Source organism: Falco rusticolus, chromosome 9, assembly GCF_015220075.1.
Source record: "Falco rusticolus isolate bFalRus1 chromosome 9, bFalRus1.pri, whole genome shotgun sequence".
Classification (NCBI taxonomy): domain Eukaryota; kingdom Metazoa; phylum Chordata; class Aves; order Falconiformes; family Falconidae; genus Falco; species Falco rusticolus.
The window spans coordinates 14,872,920-14,887,390 of record NC_051195.1 but is presented as its reverse complement, the minus strand read 5'-3'; positions in this window follow the sequence as shown (position 1 = coordinate 14,887,390).

Sequence of the window (14,471 nt, the reverse complement as noted above, 5' to 3'; positions counted from 1 at the left end):
CAGTGGCAGTCCGAAGGTTAAATGGCTGCCTTTCAGCTGCTGCACAGCAGTTAATGGGATTAGGTTTTCTCAGTGGGCCTCTAGGTACTCATAAATCAGAGAGTTCCCTTGCTATGATTTTTTTTCCTTTTTCTGTAATCTTTCCAGGGAAGCAAGTGACCTCTTCTCACTGAGATAGAGCAGATGATGATATTTTTCCCTGTAGCAAGCCACAAAACCTTTTTGTTCTGTTCTTAGAAGGTTATTGTTAGGGGGAGAGGAATCCAAATGCCATCTCATAAGAGAGAAAAGCGATAACTCACTGCTAATAGATTTATGACAAAATCTCTGTTGGTCTCCATGTTCTGGTGGCCCATATGTCCCTTTGATGCATTCGGCTGAACCTCCCGTCACAGCATGATTTCTTCATTTACTTTCTGAATTTCCTTCTGGAAATACCAGAGATTCTATTTGCATAATAAAAAAGATATGGGAGTTTCTGTGTGTATGGGAAGGAACATGGCAAAAGGGCGCTGAACAAAACGTCTGCCTTTAGCCAGCAGTTGGTGTGACTCTGTCGCATGCTGGGTGGTCTGGCTGTGCTTCATTTATTATGCTCCTATGTAAAGATTAGCAGATTTAATACTTAGTAGCTCATGGTTATGTTTCTTCCAGGACATTTCTCAGTATCTGTTAGTGGGTGATATTAAAGTGTAATGCGCTAGACTGAGTACAGCCAGTTTACAACTGATTTTTTTTTTTTGTTGTTCAGCCCATCTCTTCCTCTCAGAGCATTATTAGTCTGACAACGGTGATGTCTCTACTAGATGGAGGTTCTAAAAGAAAATATTGCTTCCTTGCCAGATATGTCTAGAAGTCAGAATAGAGAGCAGAACTGGACTGGAAATAAGTTTGAGCCTGAGAAATGTCTTTAAGGCTCTAGGCTGAATGGTTCCTAAGTTAATGGAAGATATAACATTTAAAATCCAGAGAATGAGGGAAAAAGGACTACAGCCTGAGAGCTCACCGTGGAGGTGGCTGGGGATACAGGGGTTCCATGACTGGGATGTGCAAACTTACTGCAGTAGTGTGTGCTCATATTTGACAGTTAAGGCCTGCTTGGAAGTGCAGTCTGGCCATGGCCCAGGGTTGTCCCAGGTTCTGCAAGCTGGAAATTCTCTGATGAAGTGGATTTTTCTTGGGGAAAAAACGTATTTCTCAGGTCTGATGTGTTTCACAGAAATATGCTAATTGTGAAGAGCTGCTGACAAAACACATACAGGAATTACTAGAAATGAACCTGGTTTGCTGCTACTCAAACTGCTGCGTTGCTCCGGAGTAGGGGCTTCTGGCTGCTCTTGGAGCACCAGCGGTGTCAAGGTGGCTCCCACTATTTTGATTGCTCTGGAGCTTTCAGGTTTTCCAGGTATTGCTCTAGGGAGTATGCCCAGGACTTCCATGCCCTTGCTCTGGCACAAGGTGGCCCGTGCATTGCAGTTGGAAGACCTTTTAGAGGTCCCAGATGTCTGCTCTGTTAAAGGCAGATGAGACTGCACAAATCCAGATAGGCTTTGAAAATCTGGTGAGCCAGCTGTTTGCAAGGGGCTGTCATTTTGCATTCCGTGACTTTTACAGATTTGGGTGCTGGGAGCAGAGTATAGACGAGAGGGGCCTATGATACCAAGTTGCAGGAGGGGTGATGGGAAAGTTGTCACGGGTCAGCATGTTCCTGCCAAAACGCAAGATGGGTGTGACCCATCCAGAAGCCTCCAAGACTGGGAAGGTAGGCACATAAGCCAGTGTTTGTCACTTGGTGGAGAAATGGCAGGGCACCTTGGCATAACATCCAAAGACGACACATATTGCCTGGGAGTATTTTCTCTTTTAAAAGGAGAGGGAATTACGGGCATGATGGTAAATCATGCCGTGTCTCTCCTGATTGAAGGCAGCACTAGATCACTTAACTGAAATCATCATCAAATATCAAAAACAGTATACGACAAGTAATAGCTTGCAGAATTAACAATATTTGCTGAAAAATTCTTAGAAAATGATTCCTCTAATATTTCTTTGTGCTGCTTCTGTATTTTGAGAAAAGAACATAATAACACCTTTCTGAGAAATAAAGATTATTATTTAAGGGACAAAAATTTGCATGAACTGATCCTTTAGTGTAACAGCAACTTTAAAAAGAGGTCACAGCCCTCAGCCTTAAGAATTTAGCAGCTCTCAAACTGAAAGCTCTGTTAATCCAGAGAATAAGAGAAAGCAGATCAGCTTTCTCAAGCTTTAATACAGAAAACTGCTGCCAGGCAAGTAAATTGATCTCGGAAAGGAAGAAACAACAGGATTTGGAAGTGCGATAAAAAATAAGATGTCATTATAAAACACAACATAAAAACATATGTTTAATGCATTTTTATTTTTTATTTTCCATTTAATGTTGTGATTATGCCATAGCTAACAGCAGCCATTACACAAATCAGTGGCAGACAGGCTGAAATACTGTTTCAATTACCGTGCTCACAGCAGCTCACCCCAGCCCAGCTATAAATAACTAACACATCCTCCATTGCTCTATGGATTAAGATTATAGATATGCAGATAATTTAAACCCTCAACATACACTGCTCTGCTGCAGAATGTATTTTGGAGCCGATTGCTTGTGTCCCCCAGAACAGAGTATACTGCTGGGAGGCTACCATCAAATGGAGCATTAGTCTAATAGTATTTTATGACAAGGAAATGATAGACTAAGCCAAAGCATTTCATCTCTATATATATCTGTTGCTTTGTGTTAGATAATTAGGAAATGTGTTTTCCCTTTCTCTAAACTCTTCAGACTCCTGGAGGTATTAGCCAGTCTGTGCCTGTGTATGACATGCTGTCTCCACAAAAGGGAGCTATATTCCACCAACTAGGCTGGAGGGAAGCTTGTTCCTAAAAATTCTAGTATGTTTAATCTGTTTCAGTTAAGTTGATAACTACGGCAAACACTTACAAACATAATCCCTCGATTCTCTCTGTATTTCTTTCCCTCTGTTTCTGGAGAGTTGGTGCTGTTCCCCTAGGACATTCAAATAACACAAGAAGCTGAATAATGCATGGAACAGCATCCCCCAGAAGTTTTCTTATTGTCTGAATATCTCTGGGCTTAAACTGGATTCTGAGACGTAGAACAGGAAGAAAACACAACACATTATGGGAGCTGAGTTCGATGTGAGAGCAAGCCTGTTAAGCTATGAATACGTTGTTTAGAGAAAGTGCTGGCTAATTGACTGAGAGAATGTAATTGTCTTCGTGCTACGTGCAGAAAACTGGGTAATTCAGTGCAGGATATTGCCATATCTGCTTTGAGCAGACCAAGTCCTTTTCAGGTTCTTGTTCTTAGACCTGAAGCTAACTAGGGATTTGTATTGATGAACATCTTTCTAGAAACAGGCACTTATAGCAGGTCTTTCTCACTAGACAGGTGAAAGAGGAAGAGCACTATTTGCTTCCTACTCTTCAGATTTTACTGAATACATCAGTGTTAAGAGCTTGTATCCAGGATGTGTGAGACATGGTTTTACTGCCCTTAACTTGACAGGACCATAGTCTGCATGTTGTATGGCTTTGTGGAGTACCTTAGCCATCAGTCTGCTGAGTTCTTTGATTTTTAGTGAACAGCAAAATATTGATTGAGGCCAAGTAAGTAAGAATGAGAAGTAATGTGGTAGCTAACTCCTTTCTTTAACTGCCAAGTCTTGGATTTCGGGCTCATTTATCTCACAATAAATGTCCTTGGATTTAGCTTCTTTTTCTCCTCTCCCAGATGGAAGTTACAGTCAGCATGTTATGCAGTTACTAATTTTCTTTTGTTTTCTGTGATTCAGGGAGTATTTTACAGCTTTCACAGGGAGGTTAGATAATACAGTTTGGTTTAAGCATTAGGGAATTTAACAGGTATCTTGTTTATAGTCCCTGCAGAAAGGGAGGAACATTGAATCTGAATCTACCATGTTTTAGATCAATTTTTCAGTCACTGTGCCATGAGGTAAGACTGGAAGATTGGAAGAGTGCCATGCTGGGGTGCAAAAAGCAGTGAATTACTGTGTGTGAGCTCTGCTGTATGCATGACCTGGGCAGTTTACTTCTCAGGGTGCTGTGGGTACACAGAGGGGCAGGCATACAGAACACCTGAAGAACTTAGATAACTAGGAAAATCCAGTTGCTAGGTTAGATGGGTTCATTCTGACCATCTTTATAGGTTCATTTTGCTCATTCTCATCCCTCTCTGTACTATTTTGTTGTAATCTGTTGCTGGCAGTTCTGAACTTCTATATGCTTTATGTACCTTAAAGGAGTTTGAGATGTCTGCACCATTTTATTGGTGTGCTGATTCATTAATCCCATGTTTTAATGAAAGTCATTTGCTCAAACTTCTCAGCACACATATGCTGTGTGTGTAAATACCTTTACTCTTTCTTCTTTTGCAGCGAAGTTCTGCTGATCTGCACTGCATGAGGATGTGACCAGATAAGTGTGTGTGTACATAGCAGGGAAATACAGTAAGTAAAAGAAGAAGAAAAATAGCATCATAGAAACAGTTTGGACTACTGATTTCAGTAAATGAAGGAACCTCTTCAGATACAGTACTGCCTCATGAGGGTATGAAATGGTCAAACAGACATAATCTGCTAGAGGACATCTGTGACATTTTATTCCTTCCTTGTCAGTGTGTTTGCCAGAACAATGGATGAGATTTGCAGAGAAGTAGAAGTCTTTTCTCTTTTGTTGGTGTTGTCGTGTTTTGCAGTAAATTACTTCCTTCATTTTGGATTGCAGTTTTGAGACATCACATTACAGATACCACCACTTTTAGCAGGAGGATGAAAGTAGTGTGCAGTAAATAGTTCAGGAGTAAGAGGAGGTATTTGTAACCATGACAAGGAGCACGTCTATGAATAAAAGAACCAGCATTCTCAGTCTTGAGAGATTTGACGACCTCACACTGCTGGAGTTCCTGAAGGGCATAGTTATGGACAACTTCATGATTGTGTAGGTGTGATGAGCATCCTCTGTGCTGAAAAAATGCTGCCAAGCAATGTTTGTTTACAAGACATGGATTTATTTGATTATCAGCTGTGCAAGTATCATATGGACAGATCACTAATCCAAGGCTACAATCCATTGCCCTGTGATGAGGTAATTTTCTCTAAAGCATAACTGTAACTCTGTACTTAAGACATGAGTATTAACAGCCCTCCAAATGAGGTAAAAGAAGTCCTTTTCTGGGCTGAAGCTGTGGAACAGCTACCTTACTTTTACTCCAAGTGTGATTTTTAAAAGAAAGGTAATTTGTTTAAAAAATAATGACAAGAGGTTTGTTGTTGTGGTGGGTTTTTTTGTTTGTTTTGTTTTTTCCATAAATGCAGCCCTGAAGCTTTTGTTTTGGTAGGACCCAGCAGAGTCCAATCTAAAAATATGCTGATCACCTGAAATTCCCAGGGGCATAGTGGTGAGTACTAAAAAGTCTGAGCCATTGTGGAAACTCGGTATCCTTGTTGGCAGGCTGAGCGTTAACCTTGCTTCAGTGGAGAGAAAAGACCACAGCTGCCTGTCTCAGGTTCCTCTCCATGGAGGAAGTGAAACTTCCCCCAGCTAAAGTAAAGCATTGCAGCTCCCAGGCAAAACACTGTAAGCAAAATGCACACACGTGGCTCTGCTTTTCGCGTCCATTAGGTATAGGTGGGAAGGAGACACACTAGCTGCAGCATAAGGCAGAGACAGAAGTAATAATCATATCTTGCTGAGAGTTCTCTAAGCAGCTTAAGATTGTAGATGCTTTTAGGAAAGACCTGGTGTCACCTCTGGGTAAGTATAGTGAGGGAATAATTTCTGTGGTGGGAAAGCTTAGGTGCCAGAGGGCTGTTCCAAAGGAACTGGTTGAATTTGCCTTGTTCATTTCAAAGGAATTTGCCTTGAACAAAGCCAGGCAAGCTGACTTGCCTCTCTTCCAGCTCCCATGTTGTGTTAATCTGTTATGACAATGCAGTTAAGTGAGGGAATTCTCTTTAGTCACTGAAAACAGCAGTGAAGACAGTTACCATGGTGGAAAGTGCAAAGACTTGAGAAGCCTAAGGAGGACTGAGGCTTTTCAAAGCACACTTGTTTTCCTAAATTTTGTAGGGTTGAGGAGGGGTCGGGAGTTAGTTATAAGGTCTTTTGATTTCTTTCCTACTGGGGTGTTAAGATTGCATGAAGCAGATACAATTGATGAAGTTTACCATTGCAAAAATGAAGGCATACCATGTACAAAGAGTCTGGCTTCCTTTCAAAATAGCAGCAAACTGAAGAGGCTGGATACAAAGTGCTTCTTGCTTGTCTGTACCATAGGGCTTAGCAACTGCTTTCTAAGCGCTCTCTTCCACTCCTAATGGCCACTAATGCCATTACAGACGGCTCTGTACCAGATGTAGGCCGGCCATTTGAAAACAAGTCATCTTTCTGACAGATGTATCTTTTCATCATTTCCTTGAATCAGCTCAGAGTTTTGCACTTTTAATTTCAGGGAATAAACTAAGGTGTAGTGTGTACCCATCTGAAGGAATGTTTTGGAAGTCAAAAAGCAGACAGATGTTGTGGTTTTGGCTGGGATAGAGTTAAGTTTTCTTCCTGGTAGCTGGTACAGTGCTGTGCTTTTGGATTTAGTATGAGAATAAAGTTGACAACACACTGATGGTTTAGTTGTCGCTAAGCAGCGCTTATTCTGAGTCAAGGGCTTTTCAGTTTCTTGTGCTCTATCAATGAGGAGGTGCGCAAGAAGCCAGGAGGGAGTAGAGCCAGGACAGCTGACCCAAACTAGCCAGAGGGATATTCCATACCATGGAACACCATGGTCAGTATAGAAACTGGGGGGAGCTGGCCAGGGGTCACTAGTCGCTGTTTAGGGACTGGCTGGGCATTGGTCAATGGATGCTGAGAAATTGTGTTGTGTATCACATGTCTGTCTTGGGCTTTATTTCTCTCTCTTGTTTTGTTGTCTCCCTCTTCATTATATTCTTATATTATTTCAATTATTAAACTGTTCTTGTCTCAACCCATAGGTTTTACCTTTTTTATTATTCTCCTCCCCATCCCACCAGGGTGGGGGAGTGAGCAAGTGGCTGCGTGGTACTCTAGTTGCCAGCTGGGGCTAAACTACGTAACAGAGAAGCCACAGTCTGTGCCTGTCTCTGCTTGGGTGAACAAAGCCTGCTATCACCAGCATTCCTGAGCTGAATGCAAATTCAGAATTCAATTCCTGTGAATAGTCTCTACTTGAGCTTATTATTCACTGTTCATTTGCCTGATTCCTGCCAACAGTCACATTCTCTAGCATGTTCAGCTAGAGAAAACATGAAATGGGTGTAAATACTCTTGATGTGAATTCACTAAGGTATTCAGCTGATGGTTTCTGTTAGTTCTGTGGCAGTCCCTCAGTTCTCTGTTGCCATGCAGTCAGTTCTCAGCCATTGTTCCCTGGAGGAATACACCAAGACTCAAAACATTGTAATTAATGCAAAAGGAAGAATAGGAGTAATCTCATACCACAAGTCAAAAGTAAAGCACTCATTGTTCATCTGGTGACTGAAAAAAAGTCCTTCCCCAGCTCCTCGTTTTATTTGAGCTGGAAGGTCGTGTCTTATTCTGTACATATACCGTAAAAGTCTGCTGTCTTTACTTCTTTCACCACATTTTTATCCGTTGTCTGCTAAGAAGTATGAGTCTATCCTTCAGTTTGCATTTTTCCTCCTTCAAAGTAAGCCAGTAAGGGAACTTGCAGAGTGGGTTCTTAAAATATGTGCCACTGCCTGGTGCCAATATCAGACAGACATTTTTCTGTACCTGGCAGGATATAAGCAGTGGCTGTGAGCTTTTAAAATGAGGACCTAAGTGCCACATCTGTGTAATCAGTGCCACTACCTTGTTACTTTTATTTCCTACACACTTGGTTTTGAACTGAAACCCCTGTTATCTTTTCTTGGGTTTTGTACAAGAAACCTGATGTTCTTTACACATATACACCCCCACACCCACCAGCACTGTATGTAAAAAAATATTGCATTTTTATTTTATGGTAATTTGGCCAGTTCCCTCATGCTGTAATGAGTTAGAGTTTGTTCCAAGGTCACTTGTCTTTGGTATTGTTAGACTTTGGGAGAGCAAAGTCACACCTGATTTAGCTGGGGTTTTTTTAGCCTGTTTCTCAGCTAACACTTTTCTCTCTAATTCAAATAATAGATGGTTCTCCCATTGCCTGACCTCTCTTTCTTTCACCTTTGACAGCTGAAGTTCTCTGTCATTTCTGCTGTGACACTACATGTCCATAGCGATGATTTCCTTGTGACCAGTGGAAGTTTTTTAACCAGTCTGGAGATTGAGAGCTTTTGGGTTTTTTTTGATCTGGTCACATCCACTGAAGAAGTTCTCCTAGATCAAAAGATCGGTTAGCAACAGAGGAGTTAGATACTGATCATCTCCCATGGCGATTGGTGTGGGGATGGGATTGGATTAGGCAATAGCACTGAAGTTTGGGTTCTGGTGAGAACGTGTTGCTACTGGTAAATGCCAACCCAATCCACAGAACGCATCAGATGGAGCGGCAAATGGTTTACTTTATGAAGGCTCTTTCCCACTTGGAGCAAGTGCTTTTCATTCTGAAGTTACTGTACAGCACAGCGATTAATGTGTTTTCATTATCTGCAACCGTTTAGAATGAACTGAAGAAAATTCAACCAGACATCAAGCTGTCAAAAGACAACTATGAGTGGGTGGGGGGGGGCTGTGCTATTTGACTGTTCATGTGTCATCATCCACGGTGTATAGAGAAGACAGGGATCCCTAAACTGTTCTTTTTCAGCTTACATGCCAAGGTGTGATGAAGTAGTTCTGAATCTTCATTCCAGAAGCACAGACATGCCATGGATAACGTGTCCAGAAAATGAGATCAAAGTCTGACTATATTCCTGATAGTTCATCTGAAACAAAACTGTGAATGCTTTTGTCAGCTAATCTGCAATTGGATAGCTGAAAAGAATTTGAAGAACAAGTGCCTGTAATCATGGTTTTAATTGTGGATAATGCGTTCTGTGTTGTGGCACAGTTACAAAGCATGGTGCTTCTCTGGGAATTCCTCCCTCAAGCAGTGTCTGGATGAACAAGAAACAAAACACTGAATTCTCCTCCAAGGGCTACAGCAGCTGTGGCCATCTGCAGAGGAATCGCTGGGCTAAAGCGGTGGGCTATTTCTGAAACAGCTTCAGTAACTTGCAGAAGTTTCATTTCTACAAAATCCCTTCCCAGGAGGTTTCTCTGAATCTCAGGTGGCTGTGATGGTACTTCAAAGCAATGAGCATTGTGAGGAGACTCAGCAGGAACAGCTGCTGCCTGGTGCAAGAGGCTATGGGGCAGAGGGCCTGCAGTAATTGCTGCAGCATCACGCATTTTGTGCCCTGGAAGCGTGTGCAGTTGTGGTTGTAGCTCACGAGGGCTGGGGACTAAAGGGCTCCTTTTCTGTCATGATAATAGGAACCTGATTCTTAAAACCTCTTATAGGTCTGTTTTGATTCAAACGTCAATTTAATCAGACGAGTTTGAGTTGGGTACCCATAAGCAGATTTACATTTAGGTCTCTGCATGTCTGGCCTTCCTGCAACACTGGATTCCATTGTGAACACGGGCTGCTTTACCAAAACATGTGCTGCCCATCTGACTTTGGGTACCTGTCAGATTTTTCACAGCATTAGGATCCATTCCTTTGTGAGAAGACGACTGTGGATTTATTATTTTCCATCAGGAAGCTCAGACTTCAGGATTTTCTCATTTGCAAGCAGTATCAAGATGCCACCGTTGCACATACAGGTTGTTGCAAGCCCTTCATACCAATTAAGGTGCCTGTACAAGAGCAAAGCAGGCATCTGGAGGTGACTGCACTATTTGTTCAGGCCAGAGATGTAGTCTTTGTGCTAATAGCAAACACACCTCTGAGCTGAAAGTGTTAGTCTCTGTCTTTCCAGGCACCTTACACCAATACTTTCCTGCCAAAAGCAGCACAGGAGAGTGATGTCTAATAACAACTGGAAGAGTGGCAATGAAAAGGTGCCTTCTGTCTTGTGCTCGGTAAACCGAACAAAACTTGAGCAACTGTGCTTTTGGGAGAGAAAAGCGAATCAATAACCTGATGCGGACTGTCAAGTAATGCTGCTGCCTGCAGTGCCTTTAATGGTTTTGGTCAATAAACTGCAATTATTTTACAAATATATGTTGTGTTCACTTCTAAATCTATCTCCCTACTTCCCATATTAATTTTTTAAAATGAGAAATATCCTAAGTGCTTGCATTGTGTGAAATCTGTATTTAAAATCAATTGGTGTATAACAAAGGGCCTGCCTTTATTTTATTCAAACAGCACACATATAAAGTGCCATGTCTTCCATAATGTATTTTCCACTATTTTTTTAATGCAAAGTTCATAATAAATCATAATCTGAAAATTTTCCAAGTCACTTCCAAAATATATATTCTTTCTGTCTTTATTTTCTTTGGAGGTTGGAACTTGTCTAAGTATCACATTATAATTTACTTCACAAAATTTAAAAGAAGAAAGTAATCTCCAGACACGTCTACTATGTGAATTTCTCTGTCTAAATAATTTTTATTTCTGCTGTGCTGTAAACTTTAATATATCCCCCCTTTCAATTTAAATTAATAATATAAAGATTCTTTTTACTACACTTCACATATAGTTGCTTAAGGGGAATTTTCTTTTCCCTTTAAATATTAAAAAGAAGCAATAGGGAGGTAGAAGAACAGGACGCTTTTAATTTATTTAAAATAGAAAGTAAGCTTAGCATGGGAGGTAGGGTTTTGCTATCTACTCTCCAAAGCAAATCAACACATTAGCTTTCAAATATTTAAAGGTGTGCTACTTACTCAAATGTGCAGGTACCTGTAAAAAAAGAGAATGATCTTATCCTTAGATAGTAATCTTCCCCCTCAGTGCTCCCAGAGGATCAACAAGAGCAAAGAAAAGCAGAAAACTATTGACAAAGAGATAATTGAACATTTTCAAAGATGCAGAAAGGTGCTAGGGGGTGTTTCAAACTACCTGGGTATCCAGCTCCTTTGAGAGTTGGACTGTTTCTTCTGGTTTATTTACCTTTACTTGAGTAGTGGACACAAGCCCCTGGTATCACTGAAAGAAAATATTCTGATAATTGCTTTTGAAACCTTTTGCTAAAAGAATTTTCTTCTGCAAAACATTTTGATTTCCTAAAGCATCCTCTGGGGGAAGCGAGATCTTCTTGAATATTCTTGACATTTTATCTTTGAAGAACCATTAAAATCTGGTCTCATTTGCCCAGATGGGTTAATCAGATAAAGGTGGGAGGTGGGGAGGAAATGAAGAAGAGAACCATTGCAACAGGCAGAAGCATTGATGTCCTAATGGCAAAGGAGAGGTGTTGGCTCCATGTGGCATTCAGCCTCTCCCAGCCAGCTCCTTTCCGTAGGAATCAGCATCTACACGGAGAGCCCTCCTTGGGGTTTTGGCTTTTAGGGTTAATCTAGCTGACACAGAAGGTGCTGATTCTGTGTATGCAGGCAACAATGCCGGGGCTCAGAAGGGCACAGTATACTCCTAAACTGCAAGTTTACCTTAGGGAAGGATGACTATATAAATCTTGTCTTTTCAGAACAAAATAGCTCCCACAAGCAGAGCCCCTGTTTCAGCAAAACGTCTCTAGGCTGATGCTCGTCTTCATTGGCTGATGTGTTTAAGCCACAGCGTACTTACCTTTCTGTTTTTAATAGCTCATTAATGTCATTTTAAATTAACAACATTCATTTCAAGTAACCTCTGTGTTTCACGCACTGGTCAGACTGTTGCAGGAACAGAATATGTAAAAATTTGCTGAGGTAAATAAGAATAGGTTTGAGATTAGCTCCTGTGTATTTTATATCTATTGTATGTTTTTACATAATATAGAAAAGTAACTTGATATCACTATATAAGGTTTTGTTCTGTTTGCAATAACAGTCTTGAAAATGTTTTGTGGAATATTTTTAATGTGGACCTTTTGCCTCATTTGCTGGGAAAAAAAATAGCTGCCTACTTACAATCCTAAGTGTATGGTGCAGCTTTGAGAAATTATGACACTGTTCAGAGTGCATGCCTGATGCTCACTCGCGTGCTTTTCCCTGTTCAGTTTTGTTCCCAAAATCTGTCAATACTGATGTGAATCCTGCAGTTCTTTTATATTACAATAGGCATCCTTTCATGAAGCTGCAACAGTAGTGGCAGAAGCAGGAGGAACATCTAGAGATGTGATTGGTGGTGGTGAAATGGTAATATCTTTCCAGGATTGTGTTTCTGGAAATCAAAAGGATAGCACGTACAGCAAGGTGTTTGTAGGTCTGCTTTTGGCATATACTAGTGCATGGACCGATTGGGTAGAACCTGGAAACACAGCATCAAATTGCATCCTGCTGTAGTTAAAGGTGGAAAATTGACTGTCCAGAGACACAAGGGCAAAAAGGACCCCAGGCCAAATCCTCCCTGCTTCCAGAATGCATTATGTGTTTATGAATCAATAGTATACAACCGTTGCTATTTTAAAACAGCAGCTTAGAATTTTGGTGGCCTTCCTATTTTTTCCTTGTAGCCCGTAAATCATGCTTTCAAGCTGTGTATTAGCCATTTGAGAAGCAAAATTAAAGAACCTCTTTTAAATGGAAAGATATTTTTCATCATGTTTAACTCTCGCTTAATTGTCTCTTCACATGTTTGTTAGAAGATATTTTAAAGTATAGTTACATAGGCCCTGGTGGTGTACCAGGACCGTGCTCTGTGGGAAGCAAGGGCTGGAAGTTGCTGTTCTTTGCAGTCAGTGGGAGTTTTGTTAGAGTTGAAGATTTCTTTTGGAACAAATCAAGACTATTGGATTTTTTGCTGCAGCTTTTAAAACAAGTGGTAAGATTTTGTAGTTGCTTCGTGTTCAGAAGGTTCAATGGCTGCAGTGCCAGACTCATAAGCTTTTTGAGAGGTAGCAAACAGATTCATGGAAGAGCTGTGCTACAGGAGAGTGCGGGGCCCAGTGGCTGCATTCCCTAGAGCCAAGGCTGCGCTAATATATAGTATGCCCTAGGAATTTTCATGTCTCATTCAATTTTGTAAACCTAATCTCTGTAAAAGATGATGGGATAATATTCTTCCCTTTTTAAAAGCTAGATAGAGAGGTGGTGATGTTTTCCCACTGCCATGTCTCTGCACTGACAGTGTACACCGTTGGAAAAGGCTTGAAAACGGTAAAAAGGGACACATCAGGATAGCACTGATCTTCTTCAGAAGAATTTTGTCAAAGACAATCCTATTTGGCTGCTTTCACAACTGGAGGAGAGTTTTTCAAGGTTTTCCAGGCAAGGTTCACAGATGCCCTCACTATTCACTGGGTACAGCTAAAAGACTGACGAGGGACTTGGGGCTCCTTGATTTGAGACTGACATTGTTCTGGCCTTGGCATTGGCTGGAACAGCTGGAATGCTTGCCGTTAGGTATGGGCCACCAGAGGCCAGCTATGACATGCCGTGACTATACCTGATTGTGCCCTAGGTACCGTCTTGTTCTTTCATAAAACAAGAAATTTTTTCACAAGGAAAGGAATAATACGATCTCTTGCATGCTACTAAGTATTTTTTATATATATATATATACACACACACATATGTGTATTTACATTCATGGTATTTGAGCTGCCCTTTCTGTGTGATACACAGGCTGGCTATATCAGTTACTCTCTCTGGACCAGTTTTATTCATCTCAGTAACTCAGCTGGAAATATGGTGCCTACTTCTCCACAGACTGTCCTGGGACACAAAAAAAGGAGCTAATCTAAATGCTGTGGCTTCCCCATCACAACAGAAATGTGGACAAGAAAGGAAAAAATCAATGTTGCCAAGTGAGCAGAATCAATAGGGAAAGCAAAGTTAGCATCAGACTGCTTGAAGAACATTACCAGCAATATGGAGTTGCTCATATCCCACCGAACAGCCACAATAAGGTGAGTTTAAAACTTGCTAATGAGTCTGGCAAAGCTGTAAGGTGGAAGCAGCGTATTGAATTCAGATTGGCATGGGTTTCAGCAGACTTTACAAGCCCCTGGAGGATTTTTAATGGAAAGATAATGTTTTGGCTCTGTGAACTATTTGCAGCTTGGGAATAATCAGAACAATGAAGTATGGCTTGCCTTAATGTCTGTGCCTTGCAAAGGTGCAGGCAGAAACTGATAAGCCTAATCATATTAATAGGTATGATCATATGTTATTTTCATGTCGTGCAAAGCATATAGTTTGTAAGAGCTGACCTAGAGTCAACTCTTTATTGAATAGACTAGGAAAGCAATAACCCCTCTGGCTTGTGAGCAGGGGCCTGCAAGAAGGGAAGACGGGTGAGCGACCAGGAGTAGCACTAA